Here is a 22,708-nt window from a genome sequence, read left to right on the forward strand (position 1 = left end):
TGAAAGACGGGAAGAGAGAAAGATGGCAGCGTGGTCAGCACTAGTCGGCTCTATAATATATGCAAATACATGCGGGTCGGAATCCCCGCCCCCGAAAAAAAATGGATAGAAACTGAAAAAGAAATTGTAAGCGAAAACAAAAAAATTACAGTTTCAATTAATTGTTTTTCACTATCAATTTTTTTTCACTTTCAATACAAGACTTTTCAGTACATTTATTTCAGTTACAATATTTTTTTTCGGTTTCAATATTTTGGGGGGTTTCATTTCAAGGTGGCATCGTTCTGATCCCATAATGGACTAGCTGACTCGTATGGTATTGGTACTGGACTGTTGTGATGCTGGAGATGGATTAATCAAACCAACCTACAGTTGGTTTACTACTGTCTAAGGTTATAAGCTTTTGGTAAAGTCTGGAAGAATGAAGCAGCTGAAATAAATACGTTTTCTCTGTAGGGTGGCTGAGGTCAGCCATAGTGATAGGGTGAAGAGGATTTTTTAAACCATTTTACAAGACTGCTACTGTTCATTCAGTGGTGTGAAAAGGTGTTTGCTCTTTTCCTGATTTCCTTTTTTGTATGTTTTTCATACTTAAATGTTTCAGATCATTAAACAAATGTGAATATTAGACAAAGATAACCATCAGCCCTTCGTTGTTTGTCAGTGTTAGCGAGTGATGACTTGGATCAAATGATTTAGGTACAACATCGGTCACCAATCACAAGACAGACCAAACCATGAGATGTAAACAAAGGGCTGTTATTCAAGTGCCTAGAGATGTTTTATTGAGCTCACTCAAATAAGAAAGACTGAAGAAGTGTAATACATTTACATGGATTCCCATTGTCTACCACAGAGGAAAACAAGCTCCTGTGGCTTCCTGAACTGTATGAAATGTTAACTTCATGTAAGACAATTTGTCTGTAGTTGGCACAGCTGTCTAACGATTTTTTATATAAATGTTTTAAAATAAATTTTTAAGAATTTTAATAAAGAGCTGCTTGTGTAAACTTCTCTTGAAGTTGTCTGGTAGAGCTGGACTTCCACATGTCCTACAAAATAAAATATTTTTTTTAGGTTTGTTAGAATTTTATTATGAAAGAAAACAAGATTCTCTGCTAAGTGGATGACATACATCACATCCACAGTTTATTATTTAACGTTACATTTGCAGTTTAATGATCAAAGGGAACTGAGCGACGACATCATCCTCAGAGGGTCAGAAGGGTATAAACAGGAGCATAGGGTGCTCTCAGTATTACTGCTGTCCAGCCTAAGAAAAGAGGGATGCAGCAAAACCCAAACACTAGAGGGAAAAACCAGGCAACAAATGAGGGGACTTCACTGGGCGCTGCCAAACCAAAGGGTAAAAGTAAACAGAATATGCAGGGCCTTGCCAACATCAACCCAATCCCCACTTTATACCAAATGATGGCATACCTCCATCTAACACGAGAGATTAGATTGCTGCACTGAGATTCTGGAGGAGTATCAGCACATGCAGCAAACAAGTCACTACAAAATGGTAGCTGCAAATCACAAAGCTGCCAAGTACAAAACCCAGAATGATTAGCTTCACCAGCAGTTAAAGTGCTGCAGAGAAAATGTAGAAAAAGCCATTCTCGAGCTCCAGGAACAACTGGATCAGGCTCACAGAAACAGACCCGAGTCCAACACAGAGGACAAGAGCCCTGAGGCGAGTGAAGCTACTGTTGAAGACAGCAACACAGCTGCAAAGCTGAGTGTGGAGGCTTCAACACATATACTATCTGGATCAACTATCTGAACATCAGTACAGATAGTAGATCCAGAGAGAAGCTGACCATTTAACGTTTGGATTATCTAATGTAGATGGTCCAAACATTATTTTGTATGTCAGACACTTGACAAATGAAGTTTACTACTTATACAGTGCTTTTTTACTCTACTTGAACTTGATTTTATGCCTTTCAGTACTTTCTAAATATTGCACACTCCAACAGCTGCATTGAAGGCAATTTGTGATTCAGTATCTTGCTCAAGAACCCTTTAACAAGCAGAATGGAGGAGTCAGGAATTGAACCACCAACCTTCTGAATCATAGAACACCCTTAAACTCTGGCTGAATTGTAAGATCTTGCATCTCCAGACTGATAGTTATTTTATATTTCCAAATAATCGCACAAGCAGTTGTCACCTTCTCACCAAGCTTCTTGCTGATGGTCTTGTAGCCCATTCCAGCCTTTTGCAGGTCTACAGTCTCGTCTCTGTTCTCCATGGACAGCTCTTTGGTCCTGCCCATAGTGGTGGCAAAGTTAGAATAGAAGAAATTGATTCTATGGGCAGGTGTGCTTTATACACATAAGGAGTTGAGATCAGGATTGTGTGTGATTGACTGAAATCTGTGTTTCACACAGCCAGTCTGTGGAAAACAGAATTCTGGCTGGGTTGTAGCAGCCAAATACTTTTAAAACCCAATTTATAACTTTTTTTCTGTATTTTTGGTTGATCTTCTTCTCCTTTAAAAATAAACTAACATAATACTATACTGCGCTTTGAGTATTCCGGGTAGAAAAGTGCTATATAAGAGTCCATATCAATCCATTTACCATTTACATATGGTATATATACAGGGTGGGCCATTTATATGGATACACCGTAATAAAATGGGAATGGTTGGTGATATTAAAGTCCTGTTTGTGGCACATTAGTATATGTGAGGGGGAAAACTCCTCAAGACGGGTGGTGACCATGGTGGCCATTTAGAAGTCGGCCATCTTGGATACAACTTTTGTTTTTTTCAATAGGAAGAGGGCCATGTGACACATCAAACTTATTGGTAATGTCACAAGAAAAACAATGGTGTGCTTGGTTTCAACATAACTTTATTCTTTCATGAGTTATTTACAAGTTTCTGACCACTTATAAAATGTGTTCAATGTACTGCCCATTGTGTTGGATTGTCAATGCAACCCTCTTCTCCCACTCTTCACACACTAATAGCTGTACCCCATATACCACACCAAACCATCACTTTTGTTGGTCCAACAGTCTTGGAGGGATCCATCCAATGTGGGTTAGTGTCAGACCAATAGCGGTGCTTTTGTTTGTTAACTTCACCATTCACTTAAAAGTTTGCCTCATCACTGAAGAAAATCTTCTGCGTGAACTGAGGGTCCTGTTCCAGTTTTTGTTTTGCCCATTCTGCCAATTCTGTGCGCCAATCTGGGTCATCCTCGTTGAGATGCTGCAGTAGCTGGAGTTTGTAAGGTTGCCATTTGTGAGTAGCTAATATCCGCCGAAGGGATGTTCGACTAATGCCACTCTCCAGTGACATGCAGCGAGTGCTACGCTGTGGGCTCTTGCTGAATGAAGCTAGGACAGCCACTGATGTTTCTTCATTAGTGACAGTTTTCTTGCGTCCACATTTTGGCAAATCCAACACTGAACCAGTTTCACGAAACTTAGCAAGCAGTTTGCTAACTGTAGCATGGGAGATGGGTGGTCTCGTAGGGTGTCTTGCATTGAAATCTGCTGCAATGACCCGGTTACTGCGTTCACCAGATATCAACACAATTTCGATCCGCTCCTCACGTGTTAACCTCTTCGACATGTCAATGGCTGTGAACAAAGAAACTTGTAAATAACTCATGAAAGAATAAAGTTACGTTGAAACCAAGCACACCATTGTTTTTCTTGTGACATTACCAATAAGTTTGATGTGTCACATGGCCCTCTTCCTATTGAAAAAACAAAAGTTGTATCCAAGATGGCCGACTTCTAAATGGCCACCATGGTCACCACCCATCTTGAGGAGTTTGCCCCCTCACATATACTAATGTGCCACAAACAGGACTTTAATATCACCAACCATTCCCATTTTATTACGGTGTATCCATATAAATGGCCTACCCTGTAGATATTAAAGATATTTAATTTCACACAAACACACGACATCACTATCACAGAACAGAGTAGGCATCCATAATATTGGATATTCCATCGTTTAACTTATAAATAACATGAATATTTGGATTGAAGATGAGCTTGCAAAGTGAATACAGAGCTTCCGGTAGCTTCAGTAGCATCCCCCACATGGGATTTGCCAAAAAGATTGGCAGAAGGTACAGGCTGAACCATCGGCTGGGAATACTGCATGAGCTTAACCCCATTAACCCCTCTATAGTCAATCAGTTGCTTGTGTTTGTGCATGCCAAAATTGCCCCCAATTTGCAGTGTTTTTTGGTCCAATAATTACTCTGTTTTTGAACATGAAGCTTTGCTATAGCACCTGCTTTGTGTAATTATGTTGTGCTGACACCATCCTCTGATTTATCAGGATCTGCAAGTTTTTTCCAGCTCTAATTAGTTAAATCCCTTCTATGAAAAATGTTAATGCTACCTGTAGCTACGCAAGGCAGACCTGTCAAACCTTGGATTTTTCCATATAATTAAGTGGTATGCAAAGAGCTGTAGATTCACGTGCCTCGATGTAAAATGCAAATGTTCGCACTTACGCTTCACTCATATCTATTCACTCACTCACTCAGAAATGTTAGCACTTACTCTTTTCCTCAAAATCAGAAAAGCACATCAGAAAAGTAATTGTGAAAAAAGGGCCACAAGTGGACACACTGTCGATGTTTACTGCTCTCTTTATTGAGACCGAACACACTGCTGACAGTTCTTGTTCTCTGGTTTGGCACCCACACATGCAGCTTGTCGGCTGCAGTCTGACATGCCTCTCCATTCTGGGCTGTGGCTTCACTATATATCCCAATGGAAAGAGAGAGAGCTGTTTAATTACATCCCGCGCACCTGTTCCGCCAACCTCCCTGGCACTGCCCATTGAGCTCACTGCACCACCCCTCCCCTGCAGCTATGCCCCTCCGCCACACACCCCGACTGCCCGACTGAGGCCGAGGAGCCCTCCGGCCGAACCTACTCCCACAGCCACAAGCAGGAGAGGAAGTCTGCCACAGCCATCTGTGCCCCCGGTCTATGGACCACCTTAAACGTAAAGGGCTGCAAAGCCAGATACCCCTGGGTGATCCGGGTGTTGGCATTACTGTATTCATGTGGTGGAGACACTGTAGTGGAGCGTGGTAAGAGCAGAGGGTGAATGAGCATTCCATGAGGTAATAACGAAGGGGGTCGACCGCCCACCAGATCGCCAGGCACTCCTTCTCTACGGTGCTGTATCTCTGCTCACGTTCTCAGCTTCTGGCTGATATAGAGTACAAGCCAAAAAACATATTAAAGAGACACCCCCCCAAAAAACGACCCCCAGCCCTCTGTTCAAGGCGTCAGTCTGCAGGACAATAGGGAGGGAAAAGTTAGGACAGTGGAGCAGCAGCTCCCCACAGAGAGCTTTCTTTACCTGCACAAATGCCGCCTGGCACGGCCCCATCCACTGGACCAGATCTGGGGCACCCTTCCAGGTGAGATAGTAACCCGCCAACCCCAGGAACCGTCTCACCTCCTTTTTGGTCTTGGATGTGTGCAGGATGTGATCATGCACCTACCCGCCCCCCAAGTGGTACCCCTGATACTGAACCTCCTTCCATCCAACCGCACACTTCTTCGGGTTGGCTGTGACCCCACCTGCCTCTGGAACTCCAGGACCATGGCCACCTGCTGCACATGCTCCGCCCAAGTGTCACTATAGATGTTAACATCATCCACATGGGTGGCGGCCAGTGTTGGGTAAGTTACTTTAAATTAGTAACTTAATTACATTACTAGTTACTTCTATCAAAAGTAACTCAGTTACTTCAAGTTACTCTTTACTTTCAGAGTAACTAGTTACTAGGGAAAGTAACTTTTGTTTTACTCAGAATTCTCTTGTTAATGTGTTGCTTCCATAACTGGATACCCAGCAAGATTGCCAGTCTTCTAGCTTGCTTACTTGCCACAAGTGCACTGTGCCACCTACCAATGGAAAGGAAAAAATAATGTGCACATTTCCACGAGAGAAATCCCACGCCTGGACCGTCGTTGACCGCTGCATGATTCTAGCCTGCTTTTTACATCCAACACAAAAACTGCAGTCGTGGTGCTTTTGATTGTACTCAGAACTCGGAAATTCTGCCTTCTGAATAGGAAGATGTAGGTAACACCAGACTGCAGATGAGCTGCATACAGAGCTGGACTGGGACAAAAAAATCGTCCCGGGCATTTTGACTAGAGACCGGCCCACCATTATAGGAAAAATCATAAAGCCTTTGAATGAAAATAAACACTGTTGTGACAGTGATGTACACTGTTCTGATGGTATATACAGGGAGTGCAGAATTATTAGGCAAGTTGTATTTTTGAGGAACAATTTTATTATTGAACAACAACCATGTTCTCAATGAACCCAAAAAACTCATTAATATCAAAGCTGAATGTTTTTGGAAGTAGTTTTTAGTTTGTTTTTAGTTTTAGCTATTTTAGGGGGATATCTGTGTGTGCAGGTGACTATTACTGTGCATAATTATTAGGCAACTTAACAAAAAACAAATATATACCCATTTCAATTATTTATTTTTACCAGTGAAACCAATATAACATCTCCACATTCACAAATATACATTTCTGACATTCAAAAACAAAACAAAACCAAATCAGCGACCAATATAGCCACCTTTCTTTGCAAGGACACTCAAAAGCCTGCCATCCATGGATTCTGTCAGTGTTTTGATCTGTTCACCATCAACATTGCGTGCAGCAGCAACCACAGCCTCCCAGACACTGTTCAGAGAGGTGTACTGTTTTCCCTCCTTGTAAATCTCACATTTGATGATGGACCACAGGTTCTCAATGGGGTTCAGATCAGGTGAACAAGGAGGCCATGTCATTAGTTTTTCTTCTTTTACCCCCTTTCTTGCCAGCCACGCTGTGGAGGAGTACTTGGACGCGTGTGATGGAGCATTGTCCTGCATGAAAATCATGTTTTTCTTGAAGGATGCACACTTCTTCCTGTACCACTGCTTGAAGAAGGTGTCTTCCAGAAACTGGCAGTAGGACTGGGAGTTGAGCTTGACTCCATCCTCAACCCGAAAAGGCCCCACAAGCTCATCTTTGATGATACCAGCCCAAACCAGTACTCCACCTCCACCTTGCTGGCGCCTGAGTCGGACTGGAGCTCTCTGCCCTTTACCAATCCAGCCACGGGCCCATCCATCTGGCCCATCAAGACTCACTCTCATTTCATCAGTCCATAAAACCTTAGAAAAATCAGTCTTGAGATATTTCTTGGCCCAGTCTTGACGTTTCAGCTTGTGTGTCTTGTTCAGTGGTGGTCGTCTTTCAGCCTTTCTTACCTTGGCCATGTCTCTGAGTATTGCACACCTTGTGCTTTTGGGCACTCCAGTGATGTTGCAGCTCTGAAATATGGCCAAACTGGTGGCAAGTGGCATCTTGGCAGCTGCACGCTTGACTTTTCTCAGTTCATGGGCAGTTATTTTGCGCTTTGGTTTTTCCACACGCTTCTTGCGACCCTGTTGACTATTTTGAATGAAACGCTTGATTGTTCGATGATCACGCTTCAGAAGCTTTGCAATTTTAAGACTGCTGCATCCCTCTGCAAGATATCTCACTATTTTTGACTTTTCTGAGCCTGTCAAGTCCTTCTTTTGACCCATTTTGCCAAAGGAAAGGAAGTTGCCTAATAATTATGCACACCTGATATAGGGTGTTGATGTCATTAGACCACACCCCTTCTCATTACAGAGATGCACATCACCTAATATGCTTAATTGGTAGTAGGCTTTCGAGCCTATACAGCTTGGAGTAAGACAACATGCATGAAGAGGATGATGTGGACAAAATACTCATTTGCCTAATAATTCTGCACTCCCTGTATGGGAGCAACGTGCTTGCACGCGAATACATGGAGAGAGACGGAAACATATAAACATATAAATGTTTTACCTTTCCAGAAACCTTTGCAAAGTTACGGGTTCTATGAACACTGTCTGTCATGTTTGAGCAGCAGCTGTTCAACCGGGCCTTGTATGGTTGATAAAGAGAATGTGCATTAAAGGATACGCTGTGGAATTCCCAGTACCAGTGCGATCGTGTATTCTTCCTACTATTCTAAGGCTAAGGCTTCTACCGCCTCCTCTCAACCACTGAACACAACCCAACGTTACAAGTGCCTGACGAGCCCAGTTGTAAGTAAGCTATTAAGACTTGACTGTACACTGTGTTCCTGTTTTCCTCCAAAATAAAAAGTTCCATTGGAGCAGCCTTTCAACGCCTCTCTCTGTCTCTTGCTAGCAATGTTGACACAGACAACAAAGTAAAGCTAGTTTTCGGCTACGAGCCCGACACAGAACCCGACGTATTAGCCAGAGGTCCCTTTACAATTTTACGCCTTTACGGTTCGGAGCCGCGGACCTGTTTTATATACGCGCGGAATAGTTTTGTATACGAGATCGCTGCAAAAAGTGCAGCCTTACCTAATGTTCACCCTACGGTTACTCATTTTATATTAAGATTTAAAAATCTTGGTATAACCTTCAGTAGTAGTAATAAATCACACAGCAATAGTACATTCATGTAGTTGTAAAAAGCATGATAATATATTAAGTAATCCAAAGTATTCAGAATAAATTACTCTCATTGAGTAATGTAATGGAATACGTTACAAAATACATTTTGGGGCATGTATTCTGTAATCTGTAGTAGAATACATTTTAAAAGTAACCTTCCCAACACTGTGCGTTTGCAAAGGAGGGAAAGGGAGGGACAGAGAAAGAACCTGGCATCCCACTGCCAAGCATGCTGCTGCATTTTGCCAATGGGGGATATGAGAAAGGGAAACTGGCGACTCGTTCATAGAAAAGCTTGCTGCTGCAATTGCGTCCTTGAGGGAAGGACCTAGCATCTTGGCGCCACGAAAGCATGCTGCTGCAGTTTGCAAAGGAGGAACTGAGGGAAGGGAAACTGGCAACACGTTGGCAGCTTGCTGCTGCATGAAGCACTTGGTATCCAGGGCTAGAAGGATTTGTAGCTGCTATTTGCCATGATAAATACAGCGAAACTGGCGACTCAATGGTAGAGAGCATGCTGCTGTGTTCGCGAATGAGAGATAACGAAAGAACTGCGAATCTCAAAGTCATAAGCATGCTGCTGCATTTAGCAAAAGAAGAACAAGGAATGAGAACCTAGCATCCCGGTGCCGAAAGCTTGCTGCTGCAATTGCAAATGACGGAAATAGCGAGCCTAGCGTCCCAGTGCTAAGAATCACTGCTGCTTTTGTGATGTAAATATAGAGAAACTGGACATGGGGGATCAAGGAAAACCTGGCAACCCGGTGCCTTTTTAAAAAAAACAAACATTATTATATAGAGCAGGGGTAGGCAACTCAAGGTCTCGAGTGCCGGTGTCCTGCAGGTTTTATATGTATCCTTAATCCAGTGGTTCCCAAACTTTTTTTGCCAGGCCCCCCTTTTTTTTACAAGAAAAATGTTCGCGCCCCCCCACCACCTAACCCCCCCGCACAAACACATCCTCCAAACACACACACCCATATTTTGTTTACAAACTCCATTGCGGTTTATTTCACACCTCAAACATTTAGTAAACAATTAAGCAAATACAAGTAAACGGCAATAAATTACAGGTAGTAATAAAATATACTACTAACTCTTTTAGGCTGCGTCCACACCTACACGGGTATTTTTGAAAACGCAGCTGTTTCTATGCGTTTGGGCTTTTCGTCAACACGTAAACGGCGTTGCGATTCACCGAAAACGGAGATTATTTAAAACTCCTTTTTTGCGTTTATGTGTGGACGAGGATTACAGAGTTCGTCACGCAACGTCAAAGGTATGTGCCTCTTTTCACGTCACGCTGTGCGCCACGTTATTGTTTACATGAGATGAATTGCAGAATGGCAGATAGAGACGAAATACTGTTAATCTGACTATCTTCAGGTTTTACACGCTTACATATACACACGCAGTTACTGTCCCTCCATTTAGAAAGGCAGAGGCATCACGGTGTAATTATTTTACGTGTAGTTGTTTTTTTTCCTGTGTAATAATATTCAACATTGCTATCAATACATTTTTCAAAAAATGTCTCTCTGTGCAAAATGGGTTTAAACACATAAACAGCTGTGGGATACTGTTTGTCCGTGATTTGAACCGGGGAACAAATTACGGAAGGATCAGCCTGATATTATTTGTATCCCGCTGTAACTTTACTGCATAAAGAGCTAACATGTCCAAAATGTCAGGAGTAGTTATTACAAGAAGTGTTTGTGAACTAAAAATCAAGAATGTGGGATACTGTTTGTCCGTGATTTGGAGAGCCCAGCTCGTGCTCCCGACGGAGGGAAACTAATTTTGCAGGGGAGACCTACCTCGGCACTTGTGCAGGTGAAGCCAAAGGGAAGATATGCTTCACCATATTTTCCTGTCTTTGGTTTGGAAACATATTTGGCGATGCTTCATCTCCTGCTTTGCGTTTATGTGGGAGCCCCGTCAAAAACCTGTCCACAGTGTCCAAGCGCTCTTTTTTTTTTTTTCCTTTTCATACCCCGCCCCCCCTGCAATGGCTCTGCGCCCCCCCTAGGGGGCGGGCCCCACACTTTGGGAACCTCTGCCTTAATCCAACACAGCTGATTTAAATGGCTAAATTACTCCTCAACATGTCTTGAAGTTCTCCAGAGGCCTCCAGAGGTAATAAACTAATCATTTGATTCAGGTGTGTTGACCCAGGGTGATATCTAAAACCTGCAGGACACCGGCCCTTGAGGCCAGGAGTTGCCTACCCCTGATATAGAGGGAAGCTGGCAACTCTGTGCCAAAGCATGCTGCATTTTAGTACAGAGGGATGGAGAACTGGCAACTTTGTGCCTTTTTTTTCCTCTCTCTCTTACCTCCCTGTCTATGAGAGAAAGTGGCAACCCGATTGTAGAAAAGCTTGCTGCTGCTTTTACAAATGACGGTTAAAGGAAAACCTGGCAACCCAGTGCCATTTTTATTTTAATTTTTTTTCCCCATGCAGAGAAACTGGCCGTTCGGTGGTAGGAAGCTTGTTGCTGCGTTTGCGAATGACAGATAGGGAAGAACCTGGCATCCCAGTGCCAACGTTCAGTGAGTTTCTTGGATTGCCGGAGGAAAAGCGATGAATGCAGAGCCTGAGTAGTTGTTCGTCTGATGCGCTGACGGACGGGAGTGCGATTGTAAGTGAATGGAAATACTCCTGAGAGATAAGCTGTGTTAAAGGTATTTGCCGAGAACGGACCCTGTTTGCACGTAAACGAGAATGAACAGCTTGAGAACCGTAAGGAGCGTGTTTGGAGGCGTGGTCCTGCTCCTGAAATTCCGATACATAATCTCCAATTGTTCAGAGGGAATTGGCTGAAATGCTGAAAATGGGAGTGATAAAAGAGTCACACAGCACCTGGTGTAGCCCCATATTTCTTGTAGTGAATAAAGACAGGTCTATACAGATCTGTGTCGAATATCGCAAGATGAATGAAGTGTCACGCTTTGAAGTGGACCAGTTGAGCACAGACCGATTTTTCACGACACTGGATTTAACCAAGGGCTACTGGCAGATTCCCTTATCTGTAGAGTCCAAGGAAAAAATGACCTTCTCCACTCCGTATGGTTTGTACCAGTTGGTTACACTTCTGTTCGGCTTGTTCGGAGCCTTCCACCTTTCAGCGCCTCATGGACTGGGTGCTGCGGCTGCAAGTTGCATATGCCGCCACCAGTGTTGGGACTAACGCGTTATTAAGTAACGCGTTACAGTAACTACGTTATTATTGTGGTAACGAGCACGGTGACTAGTTATTATGCCAAAACCAGGAACGCGTTACTCATTACTGGGATTTAGATAGGCTCGTTATTCGTTACTTCGTGTGGTGGATATCGCGGAGCTTCCACAGATTCCATAACATTAGCAAGTGGTGGAGGCCAGCAGGTGGATGAGAGAAAGTGGAGGCAAGAGGAGAGACCCGAAGCGGCTGCCGGTCCGAGAGTGTCAGGTGAACTGAACTTCAGGTAAGAAGTTATGACCTGCAGTCTATCGGAGTCAGATATAAACCAAGTTTAGGTGGAGTTTATTTTCGTTATGCTGACTTTTTCGTACTGCGTGCTAGCTAGCATGACTGAGTTTCTATACAGCTGGGTGGGTGCTATGTTACTGATGTTGAACTTTATCTTGTTCATAAGATGGTTAGAGTTGCCAACCATGCCCTAAAAAACAGAATCGTCTCGTATTCAGAGAAAACATTATGCGTTTCGTACTGAGGTGAAAAGGAACAGTTTGTCCCGTAATTCAGCTACAATGAAAAAGACAAAGCTGGAGTTATTCTGTGTTTACGCTGTCAGCTGCCTCTTCTTCTCTCATTCTCCCCCCTCCCTCTCCTGTTTCTACTTCAATCATGAAACTGATCAATGATCAGCTGATCGGCTTTTCTCTCTTGTTTATTTATCTCCCACTTTGCGCCAGAAAGAGGAAACCAGCGGATGTCGCGCTAAACAACAGCAGCACGTTTAAGCTTGATCAGCTGTTGTTAGAATTTATTTAATATTAATTTCTAGTATCAGCTGATGTTTGCTGGAGCCACAGCTGTAAAGCTGCTGGTCATGATGTCGGTTTGGATATGTGGTGAGAGGGAAGCATGAAGATGAAACCAGGAGATGTCCTTACTGAATCATCAGAGCTGAACAGGTGATGGAGAAACAGGTTTACCTTTTAGGTGACATGAATGAGTTGAAGGGAAGTTATGGACTGTTTCTGAGAGACAAATAACACTAGGATCCTTTTCTAAGTAGCTGACAGCTGGTAACTGTGCAGGGGCGGGTCTAGCAAAGTGTTGCCAGGGGGCCAGGTAGGGCATTAACAGGGAAAGGGGGGCACAAGGAAATACTTCTTTCTTATTCTCATTTAAAATGTCTAGCTTTAAAAAAATAATTATCTGAGTCTTACAACAAACAATTGATAGATCGATACTAGGGGTGTCAAATTATCGCGTTAATTGCGATTAATTAATTACAATGCTATTTAGCGCGTTATGTTTTTTAATCTCGTTAATCTAATTTTTAATCTCTTGACGTCATTGATTTTGTATGAGAGTTGCTATGTTATAAAATCCGTTTTTATGTGCTGGGCTCCTTGTGCTTGACTTGTTGGGGGTGGAGTCACGTCGTGAGGTCAAGGTGAGAAGTGGTGATTAGCTTACAGTGTGGATATGGAGGCGCATCTGAGAGTTGTTGGCCCAATGAACGGGAAATTTGTATTTCATAAACGCCCCGACGGCACCATTGACAAAGGTAAAGTGGTCTGCCTAGAGTGTAAGAAGGAGTTTGCTTACCACCGAAGCAGCTCAAGTTTGGCCTATCACCTCAACGCAAAGCACCCAGCCGCGAGTGCAGCAACAGCTAGCAGTGAAGACGTTAGCAATATAGCAAGCCAGAGCAAAGCTTTTCGCCAAACAAAACTAGAGAATACCCTCGTATGAGCAAGTCTGCGACCGACAGGCTGACTAATGTTATTGCCAAGTGGATAGCGATGAACTGTAGGCCGATAAATATAGTAGAGGACGAAGGATTGACAGAGGTGTTGCAAATTGCGTCCAATGACCCGTCATACAAGCCGCCGTGCAGGACTACAGTAACGACCAAAATCAGCAAAATGTACGACGGCGAAAAAGAAAAACAAACTTGAGATTTTGGCGGAGGATTCTCCCAACTGTGTTGCTATAACCGGAGATCACTGGACCTCAGCTGGCAACCACAGCTATTTTGGGGTGACTGGACACTTTATTGATAGTGAGTGGAACCTCAACTCATTTGCACTGACCGTCATGAGAACAGAAACCAGGCACTTTGCTGATAAATGCGCCCGAACAGTTCCTCAAGGTAGCAAATGACTGGGGTATTGAAAACAAGATATCCACCATTGGCACAGACAGCGCAGCAAACATGCTGGCTGCTATGAGAGCACTTCCATATGAGCACATCGCCTGCAATGCTCACATTCTCCAGAGGACCATCACGGTATGTCTCGATAGCAGTGGTTTTGTCGGTGTACTGGCAAAGTGCCGCAAGATTGTTGGTCATTTTAAACAAAGCCCTGCGAGTACCACAGAACTTAACCAACAACAAGTAGCACTCGGAAAGAAGAGCGATCAACTTATACAGGATGTACCCACCAGGTGGAACTCGACTCTCGCAATGGTCTCACGCCTCCTATGTAACCGAGAGGCTGTCCAGGCTACGTTGGACCAACAGAACCACAGGTTGGTCTTGCCAACCCGAAGCTGAGTGGGCGAAACTGCAGAGGCTGGAGCTCCTGCTTGAACCATGCAAGTAAGTTCAAATAAACACCTTCCCATTTTAATTATATAAACTACTGTTACATGTGTAAAATCAAAATTAATGAACATAACAAGGAACTTTTTTAAGGACAATTAAATTGGGAATCAGTTACACTTTGATTTAAATGAATCCAGCTAGGTTTATTTAGCAAACCTCTCCACCTCTGCAGGTATGTGACAGAGCTGCTGGGTGGTGAGGCCTACGTCTCTTGCTCTGTAGTGCTGCCTGCTTTTCTCCATCTGTACCGTGTCATGGACATTACTGATGATGATCCTGCCTACGTGGTGAAGTTCAAGAATGCCTTCCAGAAGGATCTGGCAGCACGACGAGCTAATGGCAACGAGATATGGTTCGAGGTGGCCACAGCATTGGATCCACGGTTTAAGGATTTGAAATGTCTTCCAAGAGAAAAGAGGAACAGGTAGGACAATAAGGTTAAGCTGGACTAATGAGTCCAATTCATTATCAAATCAAACTTTTATTTATTATATGGAACACAAAGTTCTTTACAAGATTAAATAAAATAAAAAAAAAAGCACTTAGTTTTAATCACAATCATTCATTCATTCATTCATTCATTCATTCATTCATTCATTCATTCAGGTGTGGACCATTCTGGAGAATATGCTCCAGGCAGCAGAGCCCAGAAGAGCAGATAGTCTCCAGCCCTCCACAGAGGATGATGGACCAGCTCAGAAGAAGAGGAGGAGCGAACTCCTTCTGGGGTCTGACTCTGACTCAGAAGATGGAATTGAGTCTGGAGAGCTGCAGCGCTACAGAGCAGAACCCAGCATCAGTATTGATGACTGTCCCCTGCAGTGGTGGTATGCTCACTCAGGAGTCTATGAAAAGCTGTCAGTCCTAGCACAAAAGTACCTGGCCTCCCCAGCTACCTCTGTACCCTGTGAGAGACTCTTTAGCCTTGCAGGCCACATAGTGCAAAGAAAAGGGCAGCCTTGCTTCCAGAAAATGTTACCAGGCTGGTGTGTCTTAGCGACTGGCTGAGGAAGAAGAAATGAGACACATGTGGTCAGCATAGCTGCTGTGTCATTTGTAGCCTACTAGAATAGATTGCTTGATGTTCAGCACTTTTTTTTTTGATGGAAGAATACTTTGATGTGCTAACTTGCAGCACTTAATTTATTTGATTTTATTTGTATTTATTTTTCCACTTATTTTACAAAAGAATACAACAGTATGTAAATGGTTGCATCTGTTTAACGTTTGTTAAACAATAAATGACTTTATAAAGTCACTTTCTTTGTTATATATCAGTCTTTTGGTCTGCCACAATAAGTTGAGGGCTTTCCTCAGCTATTTTTAGGTGAGATTAAAAAAGAGATTAATTAGATCAATTAATTAAAAATCATAATTAATTAATCTCTATTTTTTTTTAATCTCTTGACAGCACTAATCGATACATACAGGGAGTGCAGAATTATTAGGCAAATGAGTATTTTGTCCACATCATCCTCTTCATGCATGTTGTCTTACTCCAAGCTGTATAGGCTCAAAAGCCTACTGCCAATTAAGCATATTAGGTGATGTGCATCTCTGTAATGAGAAGGGGTGTGGTCTAATGACATCAACACCCTATATCAGGTGTGCATAATTATTAGGCAACTTCCTTTCCTTTGGCAAAATGGGTCAAAAGAAGGACTTGACAGGCTCAGAAAAGTCAAAAATAGTGAGATATCTTGCAGAGGGATGCAGCAGTCTTAAAATTGCAAAGCTTCTGAAGCGTGACCATCGAACAATCAAGCGTTTCATTCAAAATAGTCAACAGGGTCGCAAGAAGCGTGTGGAAAAACCAAGGCGCAAAATAACTGCCCATGAACTGAGAAAAGTCAAGCGTGCAGCTGCCAAGATGCCACTTGCCACCAGTTTGGCCATATTTCAGAGCTGCAACATCACTGGAGTGCCCAAAAGCACAAGGTGTGCAATACTCAGAGACATGGCCAAGGTAAGAAAGGCTGAAAGACGACCACCACTGAACAAGACACACAAGCTGAAACGTCAAGACTGGGCCAAGAAATATCTCAAGACTGATTTTTCTAAGGTTTTATGGACTGATGAAATGAGAGCGAGTCTTGATGGGCCAGATGGATGGGCCCGTGGCTGGATTGGTAAAGGGCAGAGAGCTCCAGTCCCACTCAGACGACAGCAAGGTGGAGGTGGAGTACTGGTTTGGGCTGGTATCATCAAAGATGAGCTTGTGGGGCCTTTTTGGGTTGAGGATGGAGTCAAGCTCAACTCCCAGTCCTACTGCCAGTTTCTGGAAGACACCTTCTTCAAGCAGTGGTACAGGAAGAAGTCTGCATCCTTCAAGAAAAACATGATTTTCATGCAGGACAATGCTCCATCACACGCCGCCAAAGTACTCCACAGCGTGGCTGGCAAGAAAGGGTATACAGAAGAAAAACTAATGACATGGCCTCCTTGTTCACCTGATCTGAACCCCATTGAGAACCTTTGGTCCATCATCAAATGTGAGATTTACAAGGAGGAAAAACAGTACACCTCTGAACAGTGTCTGGGAGGCTGTGGTTGCTGCTGCACGCAATGTTGATGGTGAACAGATCAAAACACTGACAGAATCCATGGATGGCAGGCTTTTGAGTGTCCTTGCAAAGAAAGGTGGCTATATTGGTCGCTGATTTGTTTTTGTTTTGTTTTTGAGTGTCAGAAATGTATATTTGTGAATGTGGAGATGTTATATTGGTTTCACTGGTAAAAATAAATAATTGAAATGGGTATATATTTGTTTTTTGTTAAGTTGCCTAATAATTATGCACAGTAATAGTCACCTGCACACACAGATATCCCCCTAAAATAGCTAAAACTAATGTAACACCCATCCCACGTTCTATTGAGAGGGGCCCTGGGTTCCTGTTGTTACTTTCCTATTGATACTCCCTTTTTAATGCTTATGGTATAAAACATGCAATAAAACTACACTATATAGAAATAAATCACACACAAGCAAGTCAATTATAAAGTTAACTCCACTTTAGTAAATGATTAATTAACGACACAGAAGAAAATAAGTAAAATTAATAAAGTTTGTTAAACAATGTAATGTATCTACTTTAACAGAAACAAAATAATCAAACAATATTGTGGGCCCACACACACTCTCACCGACACACACAGACCTCAAGTGCTACAGTCTTTCTGCTAGCAAACCCCTCGTTGCAGGCCTGAGTCGTGGCTCGGGTGCGTTGGGACCTAAAACAATATGGTCGCTTCACTTGTTGCCAAGCAGTAAAATAAAAAGCACGTGCAAACAGTACTCACACCTCCAGGCAGTTCAAGGGGATAGCAGGGGAAACTGGGTCAAGGCTACCAGCAGGCCGCGGCAGCAGCGCTCACAGTCGTCCTCTCCACGTGCTCCCACGTGAACATATACTCTTCAGCACACCAGCAGAAGGGACCTCTCTGACACGCCAGCAAGACGTCCGTCTCCTCCTACTCACAGTAGGGTACAACAGATTTTCACTCCAGTTAACTATCCGTCAACCCGAAAATACGTCCGTCGGCCTTCTATGAACTCTGCGTTCACTCGACACTGTTCAGCTCTCGTCTCTCTCGCTTCCTGCAGAGTGCACACGGCTCCCCACTTGCTCCCACCCCCTCTACCTGAGACTACTTCAGGGTTCACCGGAGCTGTAGTACATATCAATACCATATCAAAAATAATGACATAAACCTCAAAATACAAATAAAAAGGTTGTGCATTTAACTGACACACATCACAAACCTTACAGGCATTTGTATACACATTATTGAACACAGTGAACATTTGCATTTAACTATCAATATAAATGAACTATTTAAATAACTGACCTATTTACATAGCCAGGGCTACACTAAAAACAAACTAAAAACTACTTCCAAAAACATTCAGCTTTGATATTAATGAGTTTTTTGGGTTCACTGAGAACATGGTTGTTGTTCAATAATAAAATTGTTCCTCAAAAATACAACTTGCCTAATAATTCTGCACTCCCTGTAAATCACAGAGAGGGCAGTGGCACACACGAATGACCTCATAACCCCTTGACTTATGTTACATTGAAGAGACACCACACCATTGTGACTGTTACACACTCTTTTTGGCTGCAGTGGTTATTATTATATCTACATGCTTCCATCTCCCGTTTCCCGGTGACAACTCGTACTTTTCGACTCTCCTTTTTCTCCCTCCCTCGCTCACAGACACATAACGGGAATGGTAGTCCATTCTCCCTGCAGCACGGACTACACTGCCCATGAGGCTACATTCTTTGTGGCTATGGCTGTAACACTCTGCCTATTGCCTTCATATTAAATAATTTTTTGAATAATAATTTTTAAAAATGTTTCTTCACGTCATTATGCGGGCCGCAAGAAGGGATGATATGGGCCGCGAGATTGAGACACAGGCATTAGAGCGTCTTAATGTGTGTTTTGTTTGGGTTGTGTCAAGAGATGTATTCTAAGACACTTCTTCAGCTTCGAATCAGAGAGGAGAAACGCACAGTTTTACTTGCAGCAAGGGCAGTCACAGAACACTCGCACGGAAGTGAGGGCTCCGAGACTCGCGCCCTGCCACTGCCCTGGTCTTTATTTATATTGGTTCAGTGGGGGTGTGTGTGTGTGTGTGTGTGTGTGTGTGGGATGAGAGTGTGACCCCATACAGACTTCCCTAATCCTGCTGGTCTGGAAGTCCAACAGTTCATCTAAACAAAAGGCACTTAGCTTAAAACAAACAGATACGTTTATCCTATCATAAAACAATAAAAGAAGGTATGCCCTTTTCCCATGCTCCCAGGATGTCGGTGTGAATGCCAGAACACTCTGGAATGCACACAAAGCCTTTGCAGCCTACTAAAGATCACACATCCTATCACTACACAATTGATTATACACCTCTAAGCATATATGGAAACTTATAATCATTAAAAGATTATACTGACTACTAAGTACAGTTTTCCATTGACAGGTTTCCACTGACATGGAATTACCAAAAATAGAGAGAACATAGCTTAACATATGAAACAGGAAAAGACTGCCATGTAATCCATTTATTTCAACAAAGTAACTTTATTCTGAATACCACCTTTTTAAATGGTAACTGTAACGGAATAGTTACTCACATTTTGTATTTTAAATACGTAATGCCGGTACATGTATTCAGTTACTCCCCAACACTGCAAATGCAGTAGCAAGTCTGGCACCGAGATGCCTGGTTCTTTCTTTATCCCTCATTTGCAAACGCAGCAGCAAGCCTTCTAATATAAAGTTGCCAGTTTCTCTGCATTTATTACAGCAAAAGCAGCGATGAATCCTTCTACCACTGGGATGCGAACTTCTCCGCATCTAGCCCTCATATGCTAAGTAGCAGATGTTCCTTTCGGCACCAAAACGCCAGGTTCTCTGTCTCTATTCCTCATTTGCAAATGCAGAAAAGCTCTTTGCACCAACATGCCGGGTTCTGTTCCCTCAGCAGCTCACCCTTCCGGTACTGGATTGGCAGCTTCTGCCATCAATCAGAAAAAAATACAAAAAAACCCCATTCCTCTCACCAGGATGCCAGTTTCTCCGTTTTGTCCTGTCTTCCACAAGATGTAGCAGCAAACTGTTCCATCACCAAGATGCCAGTTTCTCTGCCATCTTTCCTGCCTTCACCAAGCACCAGCGAACCTTCGTGCCAGGTTCTGTCAAACTGCGCTGTGCGCATAATTCTGCTTGGCGTCCCTTCACTTCTCATGTGCTTTCACTAGCATCATCTAGCATCCACCCTTGACACAGTCATTCGAGACCGCTCTCTAAGCCGACTTGCGGTTCTGACTACGTCCAAATGGCTTATCATCTCCCATGAAGTTCAATGGACTCGCACTCTGCTCTCTGACGATTTTGGGGGTTATCATTATAGAAGGCAATTTTCCTCTAATCAGTCTTTCAATTCATCAACCCATCCCAAGTTGCTACTGTGGGGTCAGACAAAATGCTTTTGTTATTTGGTATTCTGTAACTTCCAAAATAGTACGCTGATCACTGTGATTTTCAATGGTTAAACTGTAATGGAGACGAGCAAACATATTGGCAGATCTGGAAAAAACCCCTTTGGTATGAAAATGATTTTAATCTTGTAAACACGATTGCATTTGAGCTTGTTAAAGAGCTGTGGCTCCTGGTCAAGTGAGGGTCAGAAACTCTTGGCAGGCGTTATGATCAGCCAATACACGGTGAGGAGGACTGGAGCTCTGAAAGGAATCGCACCACACCTGCTTACACGACATACTTCTCAATTTATTTTATTATCCTTTATTACTTATATTCTTTTGAGCTAAGTGTTAAGTTTTAAGAGCTAAGCAGTTTCATTTATGTTTTTGAGTAGCAGTATCTGAGTGTGACATTTAGTCTAGAAATTACACAGAGTTTCAGCTGCGTACGTGCAGGCCTCAGATCTCAGGATGACTGAAGGTGTGAGGTGAGCCGGGGTGCAGGGGAGGTCATGACACATACACAGCAGACACACACACACACACACACATACACGTACACACCATTGTAGATTCATTTAGTAGGTAAGAAGTTAAGATGTGTTTTTGCTGCAATTGCAAATTGTGCCGGCGTATTGTCAGTTGGTTACAGGAAGTGCACCTGATGTTCCAGGAGATAAGAATGAGTTTAGGGTAAGACACCTGGATGCAGACGAGACGCTATGTTCTTTTAAAATGTGTCAAAAGTTAACTGAACAGTTGTGGTTTTGGATTGACGTATGCTGTACTGGATCTGCCTGGTAACAGAAAAGGGGGGCTGTACTATTCTACTCATATAAAATTGTTGTTCTGATTATTGTAAGTTCAGTTCGATCACTGACTTCGCCCAGTGTCGAACTCCACGCGTGTAATCAATAAATCTTCGCTTTGATCACATCTTCTGGACCAGAGTTGTCATTTGCTTGTGAGCCCTCCGTACTCCTTTTCTCCAATTTTTGAACCTTAACATTTGGGGGCTCGTTCCGGTGGTTGGAGAGGGAGAAGATCAGTGGAGGCGTTGGACAGGGTCCGAGGTGGTCGGGCGGACAGACGGTAATCAGTGGTGGAAGTGAGGGGACATTTGCCGGCGAATCAAAGAGGTAAGACACTACCTGTTGAAATTAATTTCCAAAAGGTGTCAAATTGGATATGACAAAATTAAAGTCTACTCACTGAAATTACTGGTGAATGTCTGTTTTGATTTTGCTGAAGTTTTCATGAAATTTACCGGTTGAAGTAATGATAATAAAGTATGAGTGACAGTACTGAGTAATGAGAATGAAGAAATGAAAAGAGAAAAGCAGTTGGACTGCTAAGTGAATATAGTATAATAGGTAATTGGCATGTGTGTGAATATGCAGTTTTGATTGAATATAAAGCAGGGCTTGGACATTAATAAGATTACTTGTGATTTTATGTAGTGTTTTCAGAAGTTTTACTAAATTTATTAGGACGAGGAGTCTGGGACCCTTAAGAAGCGCATTTTTCTCCTTGGTAACGCTTGCGCCTGGGCAGGACGCTGACCCTTGACCTATCGGTGAATAGGAATAGTACGGTCGACGGCCGGGAAGAACTTGGGAACCTTCAAAATCGCTAGGGGATCGAGTCCCCTATTTGCGCTTTTTTGGCTACGATAAATTTGGTTAGGGCATTAGTAATCAGGCCACCGTCAGGGACGGAATACTGGCTAAAATTGGTCGCAAAAAAGTCTGGGACTTTATCGGTTGGACCGTTATGTTAAATTTGTCGAAACTTGGTAGGAATTAAAATCTGTGCAGTTGTATTTATAGGACGTCTATGTAAATAATGTATAAACAGAGTGGTGTGTGATGAGTCTGAGTGACAGGATACTGCAGTTCTGTGAGTTATTTTTAGACAACCAGTATATGCAAATGAAGTGGCTGCTACTGTGAGCGCACAGAGGAGTTTTAACAATGGTTTAATAAAGAACGCGGTTGCAAGATCCCTAGAGTTTTGGGGATTTCATAGAGACTTTTACCTATTGCTGAATGCTTGTATTTAAGACGCTGGTTTTGTTTATTACAATTTTGTAAGTAAAGTTTTATTTCTTCACATGAGTGTCTGACTGTTTGCTGGGTTTTGAGATAGAATATATGAACTGTGATGTGATTTTTCGTGATTTCTCTTAAGATAAGAGGGATGTTTATTTCGGGATCTTGTCAAATTGAATATTCACATACAGGGAATCTTATTTATATGAGATGCATTTGTCGGGCTGTAACGCTGGAGACCCAGTATGGTTTTACAGTGGCTGCAGAGATAAGACGGTCAGAACTATTTAGCTTTCTGTTTCGTAGTTTCCTGATATTCCGGTGCTTGGAAAAATACATTGAGAGACAGGCAAGGGACCCA

The sequence above is a fragment of the Oreochromis aureus genome, linkage group 17 (genome assembly GCF_013358895.1).
Source record: "Oreochromis aureus strain Israel breed Guangdong linkage group 17, ZZ_aureus, whole genome shotgun sequence".
Classification (NCBI taxonomy): Eukaryota; Metazoa; Chordata; class Actinopteri; order Cichliformes; family Cichlidae; genus Oreochromis; species Oreochromis aureus.